Genomic DNA, 10,312 nt, shown 5'->3' with positions numbered 1-10,312 from the left:
AAATATGATCACTGTTACATTTATCCTCTGATAAACCCCACAGAAATAAATGTACATACAAAAAGTTTACATTACCAGGCGTATAATGAGTGATCATTAAATCACAATGATGATGTTAATGAGGTCTGTAATAATGCAGATGATGACAGTACAAAGAACCAGTGATATATTATGTGAACCAACAGTGTCTTTTGTGTTGGGAAAATCATCCCAATGTGTTATTTAGTTATCAAATATAGAGCAGAGCCCATATTTGCTACTGCTTAAGAATGCTTTGATAGATACCTGAGAATTAGGAAGTGACCTATGTTAAAGAGATGATTTTAAATATTAATTCCATTGAGTTCTAATGGTATTTCCTCTAAGATGGCCTGTTTTGTTTGAAAGACACCCGTGTACACGCGTACACGTTCACGCATGTTTGCGTGTGCGTGTGTGTGAAGTACTTGCAATGTATATACGGAGAACATTTTTCCTACAAGTTGCTCTTTTGTTACTTTATTATAAGTTAGAATAGAGGAATCTTTTGTTGCAGTGGAAGTGATAGAGTGCCATTTCCAAGTTTAGAGTCAAGTTTAGATTGATTTCTTTCTGTCTTAGGTGATATGAGGGAAGCTAACTGGTAGTTGAAAGCTACCTTATGGAGCAGTTTATGACGCAAGGAAGAGTGGACATCGATACAGTAAGGAACCTCAGTTCAACAATCCTGAAGGATCGAATCCTGCCAGCAACCATGTGAATGGCCCAGGAGACAGATCTTCACATCCAGTTGATCTCTTGGGTAAAAATCACAGCCCTGGCTTGATTACAACTTCCTGAGAGACCTTCACTTACAGGCATCCAGTGGACTGGGACTGGACCTCTAACCAAAAAAACAGAATAAATATCAGTTGTTTTAAGCTGTTCATGGAAATGGTGCCATGACTCAAAGTGGTAGAATACTAGCCTTAAGCACAAAACTCAGGAATAGTGCCCAGGTCCTGAGTTCAAGACACACACACACACACACACACACACACACATACACACACACAGACACACACACAGACACAGACACACACACAGACACAGACACACACACACACACACACACACACACACACACACACACACACACACACCAAGACAACTTATGCTGCTAAAATTTTACTGCAATTTGTTACACAGCAAGTGATAACTAATATAACATAAGAGATAATGAATATAGTGTTCTTATTCAAGATAAATTGTTGAAATACCTTTTGAGCTAAATGTGTCTAGGTTAACACATGAAGGATGAGCTTTATAGCAAACTGCCCAGATAGAGATTCTAGTTCTACATTTCATTGTTGGGAATACAAGACAAGTTACTTTCATTCTGATGCCTTAGTTCATTTTTTTAATCCGTACAAGAATGGACATGGTAATAATATCTGCTGTTCCAAGAGGGGTCGAAGGAAATTCATCCCACTGTTACTATCAGGAAAAATTGCTGCCTAAGGACCAGAGTAGCCCCCTGGATCTGGTTGTGGAAAGACTATGTGGGTAAAACTTGTCCAGACATCTTGGGCCTGAGCCTCTAAGCCATGTGTTTTGGAAACGAGGCTTGCTCTTTGCAGATCCAGGGATAAAAGAGGGAAACTTCCAGCCTCAGGCTTGATTAAATGTTGGCTTTAAGATTCTTTGAGCCAGGTTAGAGGGTGTACAGAAGAACTATTTTTTTTCACAGCTCCAAGCCACATTTCAAGAAGTAGCTATTTAAAAATCCTCTTCCTGGGGCTGGGAAGGTGGCTCAGTGGTAGAGTGCTTGCCTTGCATGCATAGGCCCTGGATTTGATTCCTCAGCACCACATGAGCAGAAAAAAACAAAAGCCGGAAGTGGTGCTGTGGCTCAGGTGGTAGAGTGTTAGCCTTGAGCTGAAGAGCTGAGGGACAGCGCCCAGGCCCAGAGTTTAGGCCCCACAACTGGACTCCCCCCCCCAAAAAAATCTTCTTCCTTTGAGTATTCTGGGATGGGTTCCTTATTTTAGGAAAATAATTCAGACAGGTTATTTCATTATCAAATGTGTAATAGAGCACATACTTGGACAGGGGATGTTTGTGATAGGGTTCAAAATATCTGTTTGAGAGAATGTCAGAGGTGGTATAGGTTGAAGGTAGTAGTGCATATCTTCCTAGGTAAAAACGTATGTCACACTTGCAAATGGTTGCTTGTTCATGTGGTATTTTTGGTTACTTCTTAAGAATCATTGGTGGGAAAGGATGAGGGTTTCATTGGTGACATTCTGGATGCCAGCAGACTGCTTTTTGGAAGGTCTACATCACCGAACATACTTTGCTTTTAGCACCCGAGTTTGGGGAAGATTGGGAGGAGCTGCTGAGGATCTTTATGAGCAAAGAGAAGGAGAGGCTGCAGTTTCTGAGTTTAGAAGTACTCTTGTGGGCATGGAAAAGGCTGGATTATAAGGGACCGTAATAGAAGTGATCCAATCAGGGAACCTGGAGCTCACACCTGTAATCCTAGCTTCTTAGGAGGCTGAGATCTGAGGATTGAGAGTTGAAGTAAATCTAGTCAAATAAGTCTGTGAGATTGTTATCTTCAATTACTCACCAAAAAGCCAGAAGTAGCAGTGTGGCTCAAATGGCAGAGGTCCAGTCTTGAGGGGAAAAGCTAACAGGCCCTGTGTGTGTGTGTGTGTGTGTGTGTGGTGTGTGTGTGCGCGCCTATGTGTGGTAGAAGGGATTCAGTTATCAAGAGAACAATTTATCCAGGTGACCTTTAATGTCCCTTCATTCTTATGATTATATGCTTTTCCAAAAAGCAAGATAGGACATTTTTTTTTGCTGCAAGCAATAGAAATAACAAGATGAAAAGCTCTAATTAGAGCAGGAGAAGCAGAACATGTGTGTCTGTGCATGTGCATACTAAGGAGAGAATGTATTTCTACAGATGAAAGCATAGGTGAAGGATTTAGGAAGAACTCATTTTATTAGATGCCTGCCAGGTGCTAGACACTTTACCCTTACTATTTTGTTTCGCATAACAATTCTCCATTTCAGAGATGAGAAACAAGATTCACAGAGGTACCATGTCTATGTCTACGTAGACTGGTCCTGTTTGGAAGCCACTTTTTAAGATTAGGCCACGTTGTCTAATATTTACAGAAAAGGCGTCTGAAGGCATTTATATTTTAAATGGGGAGGGGGCAGGCATTAAGTATCCTGAGGGAGGGATGATGTTCATAAATAAGTAAACTAACCAAAAACAAATGTCAGTCAACTGCAATGAGCGCAGCTAGTACCTAGATGTTGGTTTCTAAATACCATTTGTTGGAAAAATGGCTGATTCCTGAGCTGGAACAAAAGGAGCCTAGAACATCTTGAAGTGTTAGAGAGAGTAAGACAGAGTAAGAAAATACTCAGCAAATGAGACAATGAGTTCAAAAGGAGAAAAAAAGAACCATCTCTAAAGGTTCTATTGGCTGATTTGGGGATCATATGAACATTTAAATATATGATAGTTAAGAATTATAATACATTGAACAAAGTAGAAATGTATTCTCTCTCTTGATACAGATGGCAAATGGAGAATAGAATGCTCTTCTACACAGTAGAATGTCAAGTAATAAGTGTAAGAGGGATAATAAAATTTAAATATTAGAATTTAGCCACCATTGCAATAATCAAATCAGGCTAGAATCAATGATCACTACAGCCAACAGGGAAAAGTGAGAGGAGTAATGCATGCTATTTATATAGAGCCAACATTTCTCAAAAGAAGCCACATTTTAAAATATAGAATATTGGAGTCTTTATTATACAGTTAGCAGGCTGCAGGCTGCCAGTGGTTACAAAGGCCTGCAGCACACAAATACACAAAACACAGCTAGGAAACATGCTAAAGAGGAAAGAAAAAACAAAAACAATATCAACAAGCCAATTCAGCTCTAATGGAGAGCTGAACTGGGATGCCATGATGACTGGAGACGAGCCAGGAGACAGGACACAGGACACGATCACAGAGACACAGACACAAGTGGCATGGTCTTGGCAGCGAGGCTGGTCCAGGCCTACATAGGTCCGTGCAGGGGGCAGATTCTCAGGAAATTCCCAGTCCAAGGCACTGGACTGACAGATTCGGTAACCTATCAGCGGAGGGCTCTCCCCTGCCTCCAGGGATCTGGGCACACCCATTACCTGGAAGGCACGTGAGGGGTGTTTCCTTCCCCCAGCATGAAGACAAGATGCCAGATCCTACCATCTACCATGTGGCCAGTATGGCAGACCTGACCTCCTTACTTCAATAGTAAGCCACAAGTATAATATCTTTCTTTCATTTTTCACCCCCCCCAACACTTCTCTCTTCTTGAGGCTCAGGAACAGAGGAAGGAGGTGAAGTATGTGGCATTTCAACAAATACCAAATTGAGGCTTAGAGCAAAGTGGGAAAAGTCAGGCAAGAAAATAACAGGTCTCTCCACACAGTGGTGGCTGGGAAATGCTAAGAAGCTGCCTTCCTCTTGTGAAGCCCAGACCTGGCCTTTCTGAGGCCTATGACTGGCGTAACAGCTTCAACACGAAGGTGACTTCAGAGCCACATCCTTGCTTCATTCTTCCCCTAGCCTAGGAATAGGGGCAGAGCAGGATGGAATAACTCTCTTTTACAGATAGAGAAGCTGTGGCTCAAGCCCTCCAGTAAGATTATAAACTAGGCTTGTAAGATCTCCCTTGACTGCTGACTTTCTCATATTAAAGTTGCAAACATTCAGTGATTCACCCTGCAGAGAATAGGTGGGACAACATTTCTTTCTACTTTAGAATGTTTCAAAGGGTGATCTAGGACCAATGGGAGCAGTACCTAAGAATTTGTTAAAAATTAAAAAAATAAAAAGTCAGCTGGTGCCTGTGGCTCATGTCTGCAATCCTAGCTACTTAGGAAGCAGGGGGTCTGAGGATCTCAGTTCAAAGCCAGCCTGGGCAGGAAAGTCCATAAGACGCTTATCTCCTACCAACCATCCCAAAACCAGAAATGGAGTTGTGACTCAAGTGGCCTAGGGTTAGTGTTCAGCAAAAAGGACAAGGACAGTGCCCAGGCTCTGAGTTCCAACCCTAGGATTGGAACACAAATAATAAGTAGACAGACAGACACAGATAGATAGATAGATAGATAGATGATAGATAGATAGATAGATAGATAAAAATTAAGGCTCCTTCCCAGACCTCCTTAGACAGGGACTTGAATTGTGGGACACAGATACAAGTGATTCAGGTGATTCTAATGCATACAGGCTGGGAAGCTATTGTTTCATGTAAATATAGTTTTGCCTCTAGCTTCTTTAGAACTAGTATTACCTACTTAGATACGACTGCAAACCAGAACTTTAAATAGAAACAAGCATAAAAAAGTTTTTTGTTTTTTGTTTTTTAAACAACGGTCCTAGGACTTGAACTCAGAGCCTGGGTGGGTGCTGTCCATGAAGCTTTTTATCCCCCTCCAACCCTAGCGCTTTACCACTTGAACCACAGTTGCCCTACCAGCTTTTTGATGGTTAATTTGAGATGAGTTTCACAGACTTTTCCTCCCCGGGATGGGCTTTGAACCACTATCCTCAGATCTCTGTCCCCCGAGTAGCTAAGGATTACAGGCGTGAGCCACTGGCACTGGGCTCTAAAAAAATAACATAACAAAGTGTAATCATTACCTCCCTGGTTAATCTCTCTGTAACCTCTTTATAAACCGAGGACTGTGCAGTTCATTAATTGTCACTCATTTCTTCAAGGGTAGGCCCACGGCGCTTGCGGAAGACACAGAATTCCACAACCGTTCGGGAGGAGGGGCTGATGAGGATTTGTCGTGGTTGACTCGGTTGTTGTTTTGTTTTGCTTTGTTTTAAAGCCACTTCCAAGGGTCCCTTGGCCAGTCAGAGAATCCACTTGTTCCCGCAGGAGGTGGGCGGTGGGGCGGGGAGGAGCGCGGGGCGGGGCGACGCTCGCAGCTCGGAATCCGTGCCTCGGCGGGCCGAGTCGCTGCAGAGCGACTTCGTGACCCCCGACGTCCCCCGCTGCACCCCGAGCCCCCCCCCCCCGCCTACACCCACCGGCGCTGGCCCCCTCCACGCCGCCGCCGCTTACCACCTCTTGGAATCTCTGGGCCGAGTCCAGCCGCGGGGATTCCCGGGGCGGGCTGGGTGCGCACGGCCCGCCCCGCGGGCACCCTCCTCCCGGTCTCCGCCCCCGCCGGGGCGGCCGGGTGCCAGGCAGGGGAGACGAGGGTGCCGCCGCTGGAAAATGAACGGTGGCCGCAGGGTGGCCCGGAGCTGCAGGTAACGCGCGCCAGACTTGGGTGCCGGGGCGGACTCCGCACCCCCACCCCGGCCCCGCTCGGCGCTCGCCGCGCCCGCCCACGGGCTGCGCCCCGGGGATTGCGGGGCGTCGGGGGAGCCGGGGGGGGGTCGCAGCGGGCGGAGGGGGGGCGCGGCCTGCAGGACCCGGGGGTGGGGGGGCACTGACGGTCCCCGTTTGTCCCGCAGCCACCACGCTCCCGCGGCTGTCCCCCGGGCGCGGTGATCGGAGTCCGGGCTCCGGGAAGAGATGGAGAAGTTTCTGCAGATCGCGCCTCACTCTCTGGCCATCGTCCTGGGCCCGGCCGACGGCTCGGAGAGGGAAAGAGCTCAGGCTGCCCAGCCGGTGACCCCGGCTCAGCCCCGGCAGCTCGCCCGACACCACATCGGCTACGAGATCTTCGCCGATTTCAAAGCGGAAAACATGCAGCACTTCTGGAACAAGAAGGTGACGGCGGCGGTGGCCGAGACCTTCTTCCTGGGCTGGATCGACGAGCAGGTCCTGCTGATCCAGGGCAAGGAGGAGCACCTGGAGGCGCTGCGCGAGGGCTGGACGCGCCGGGCGCTGCGGCCCCCCTCGGGCTTCCACATCCGCTGCCTTGGTGAGTGAGCGCGGACGCCGCGCGTCGGCGCCGGTCCCCGACCTGCCCCGCTCCCCGGCCCGTCCCCAGCCGGCTCCCGGCACGCGATGGGGACGGGTGGCCCCGGACCCGCGCGCAGACCCGGCTCCCCGGGGCGCCCCGCCTCGGGCTCCACGCGGGCGCCCGGGCCGCGGGAGGAGCGAGCGGCCTCCGGGAGCGCGGGAGTGGGGCGCTTCCTGGCATCTAGAAGAGGGCGCTGCGCCTTTCCCCACCCGCCGGCCCCGCCGGCCCGCGGAGGCTCCCGGGCGGGCGACGCGCCCCGGCTGGGCGGTGCCTGGGGCTGGCCAGGTAGGCGGCGCGGCGGCGGCGGCGGGGCCGCGGGAGCTCGGCGGAGAGCGGCGGCGGCTCCGCGGCGGGGGAGGGAAGGGGGGCGCTGTCCGTGGGTCCGGGAATCCGGGGTCCCGGTCCCGGAGTGAGTCTCACCATTTCTGCCCTTTCCCCGCCCGGGCCTCTGGAGTGCGCGCGATCTCTGCGGAGACCGAGAGGGCGGATGCAGGGAGCCCCGGCCACCGACAGTTCAGGTGCAGACACCCCCACCCCCCAACTTCCCTAGAGGTCCTCTCCAGGGATGGCGCCCTCGGGGACGCGGGAGGGGGTGTCGGGGACGGGTCGACCGGCCCAGGTGTCCCAGATTTCCGCATCGTGTACCCCGGAACGGTAGATTTCGTATGAAAGTCTCTTCTCGTAGTTGAAGGAATGGACGACCGAGAGGAATTGGGGGGTCGGGGATGGGGTGGGGGTGGGGGTCGGATCTGCCGTTGTTAAAGAAAAAATATCAAGAAGCTGGGAGCCCGAGAGGTGATCGTCGGGGCCGCGTTCCCAGTATTGCCTTGACTTGCTTTCTTCAAATTGAACTACTTAACATTGTTTTTTTTTTCTTCTTCTTCTTTTTGGTCTTAATCCAGTTTGCATCGCTTTTAGAATACGCTGTTTGGTGTCGAGCCTGGTGGCTAAAAGCCGAATATAGTAAATAGTAAATGCTTTGTGAAACGGTTTCAAGGAAGAAAGCATGCTTTTCTAGTTCCAGGGTTTCAGAAATTCTTTCTTGACATTTTGGGAGGAGGTCAAAAGTTCAGACTTGGAAAGATTGTAAAGCTGTCTTTTTTTGTCTTTTTCGTTACCCTGCATAGCTGGTGCCATGAAGCATCCTAAGAAGGATTAGCTTTTCCCTGCTAACATGGATCTATGCGTGGTCACATTTGTGGTCCCCCTCCCTTACATTTGGTTGTGTTTTGTCCATTTTGCCAAGTAGAGATTTTTTAAGTTTTTCTTGAGTAGATAAAAAGCTAGTAATGGTTGCCTCGAGTTGATTTTGTAACCTGTTTTATCTCAGAAGAATCTCCATCTCTCCCTTTCCTTCTTCCCTCTCCCCGTCCTTCCCTCCCCGCTCCCGCCTTCTCCGATTGAGTCCCTGTAATTAAGCTGTCTTAGTAAAGAGGCCCTTTTTAAATGCCTCTGAGACTTGATTTTCTTTTGTTCTTCAGGACTTGCACGTTAGGGAAATATATATATGTATATATATATATATATATATATATACATATACATAAAACTGTGTGTTCACTGTATGGATTTTCTACAGTATTTTAATAGTTCTTCTTGAAACATGACTTCAAGCTTAATTTTTGCTTTTAATCTTGGGTAATTTCACACACAGAGAAAAGTAGTAGAGTGTAAAAGTACTACACTGAATTCATTGTAATAACTTCAAAATTTCTCAGTGTCTTGGCCCACATCTCCTATACCCCCTGTCTCTGCTATTCCAAAATTGCAGAGAATTTCAGTTGCACTGTACATACACACAGATACACAAACACACATATATTGCATTTCAGCAGAATTTATAAGCATATAGGGAGGGGTTAGTGGTCATTCATACTGTCAAGTGAGAAATACTTTGATGATTTTTAAAGGTTCCAAGCTGCTGCAGTTGATTGACTGTTGCCCTGACCTAGGTTGGTGGCCAAAGCTGTCTTAAGCTGAGTGTTCCTGACTGGAGCCTGGTAGGGCTACTGTTCCCATTCAAGGGGCTTACCCCTTAGCTTAGTGTCACTATAGGAAGCCAAGGGACTTCCTCTTAAAGGGGAGTCATCAGATGAAAGAGCAGGGGTGAACCTGCTCTTTTCCTGCTGATATCCAAGTGATAACTTTCTTTTGAACTGCCTTAGGGGGTGAAAAAAATCTCTGCTGGAATTCCAATTTTGCTTCACTAATGTAGATACAATGCTGAATTGTTTGCAAGACTTTAACTAAAAAATTCTGTTGTAGAATCTATTCAATGTCTGCACTAGGTCTCCTCCTGTTTTTCTGCCAGATCCTTTGTTGGGCTTGGAAATACCAAACTCTTGAGATCCATTGATGACAGGCTTGCAGACTTGTATTCTGAGTTCTGAGCCACAATGCTAGTGATGACAAGTTCAAAGGCAAAAAAGAAAAAAAAATCCACAGAAGGATGTCCAAGAGAAACCTAGCTAAAACTCTCTTCTGAAAAGAGTCATCGACATTGTGGTCAGAATGCCCTAGAATCTTAACTACTTTATATATAAAAGCAGGAGGCAATCACTGTCATTGATAGTTAATAATCCATTTCTTTCCGTGGATCTGCCAGTCTTTACTAAGTACATCATCAGATATTTTTGTCATTCTGTGATCTTAGCTTATTAGTTCATGGATATGAATCAGCCAGAGCAAGCAGCCACACCAACGAGCAATGTAGAATACACAATTCCCACTTGCTGAACTCGAATTAGACCCAGCAGTTACCAAGAGGCATCTTTATAACTGGAGGTCAAGCGCAGGCCCATGTTTTGTTTTGTTATTCTTGTGGTATATAGCCATTATTTATAAAATGGCTCATTTTCTAGGTAGTGTCTGAGATTCCACTGTGGAATCTGTGTATCTGGCTGTGTCTGTAGGAAGACTACCTAGGAGAGGAGAGAAAGGAAAAAAAAAAAGTGCTGCTTGCTCCCTTCTCCTCTCCTCCCCTCTTCTTCCCTTTTTGGTGCTGGTCTTGGGGCTTGAACTCAGGGCCTAGGTGCTGGCCCTGAGCTTCTTTTGCTCAAGGTTACCCCTCTGTCACTTGAAGTATAGCTCCACTTCTGGCTTTTTTTTGGGGGGGGGTAATTTATTGGAGATAAGAGTCGCATAGACATTAATATCCAGGCTATCTTAAAAATTGCTACCCTCAAATCTCAACCTCCTGTGTAGCTAGGATTACAGGCATGAGCTGCCTGCACACAGCTTCTAGTTGTCCTATGATACAGTTGAGGTGAGCTCATGAGTCAGTATTTTATTTGGTAACTTGAAATACCCATGTTGGAAAATGTTAGCATTCGGGAAGCCTGTAATTCTA

At 47.3% G+C, this 10,312-nt stretch overlaps 1 protein-coding gene across 1 annotated transcript in view; it reads left to right on the top strand.

Moving 5' to 3' along the window:
* Positions 1-633: 633 nt before the first annotated feature.
* Positions 634-10,312, top strand: part of Stox2 (storkhead box 2) — a 209,716-nt gene continuing 200,037 nt past the window's right edge. Inside the window, exon 1 of the mRNA XM_070016419.1 lies at positions 634-781. The gene's annotated coding sequence lies outside the window, so the exon portion shown is untranslated. The remainder of the gene's footprint in view (positions 782-10,312) is intronic.

This window comes from Dipodomys merriami, unplaced genomic scaffold (genome assembly GCF_024711535.1).
Source record: "Dipodomys merriami isolate MVZ:Mamm:240054 unplaced genomic scaffold, mDipMer1.0.p SCAF_12, whole genome shotgun sequence".
Taxonomy (NCBI): domain Eukaryota; kingdom Metazoa; phylum Chordata; class Mammalia; order Rodentia; family Heteromyidae; genus Dipodomys; species Dipodomys merriami.
This window is presented reverse-complemented; position numbering and strand designations above follow the sequence as displayed.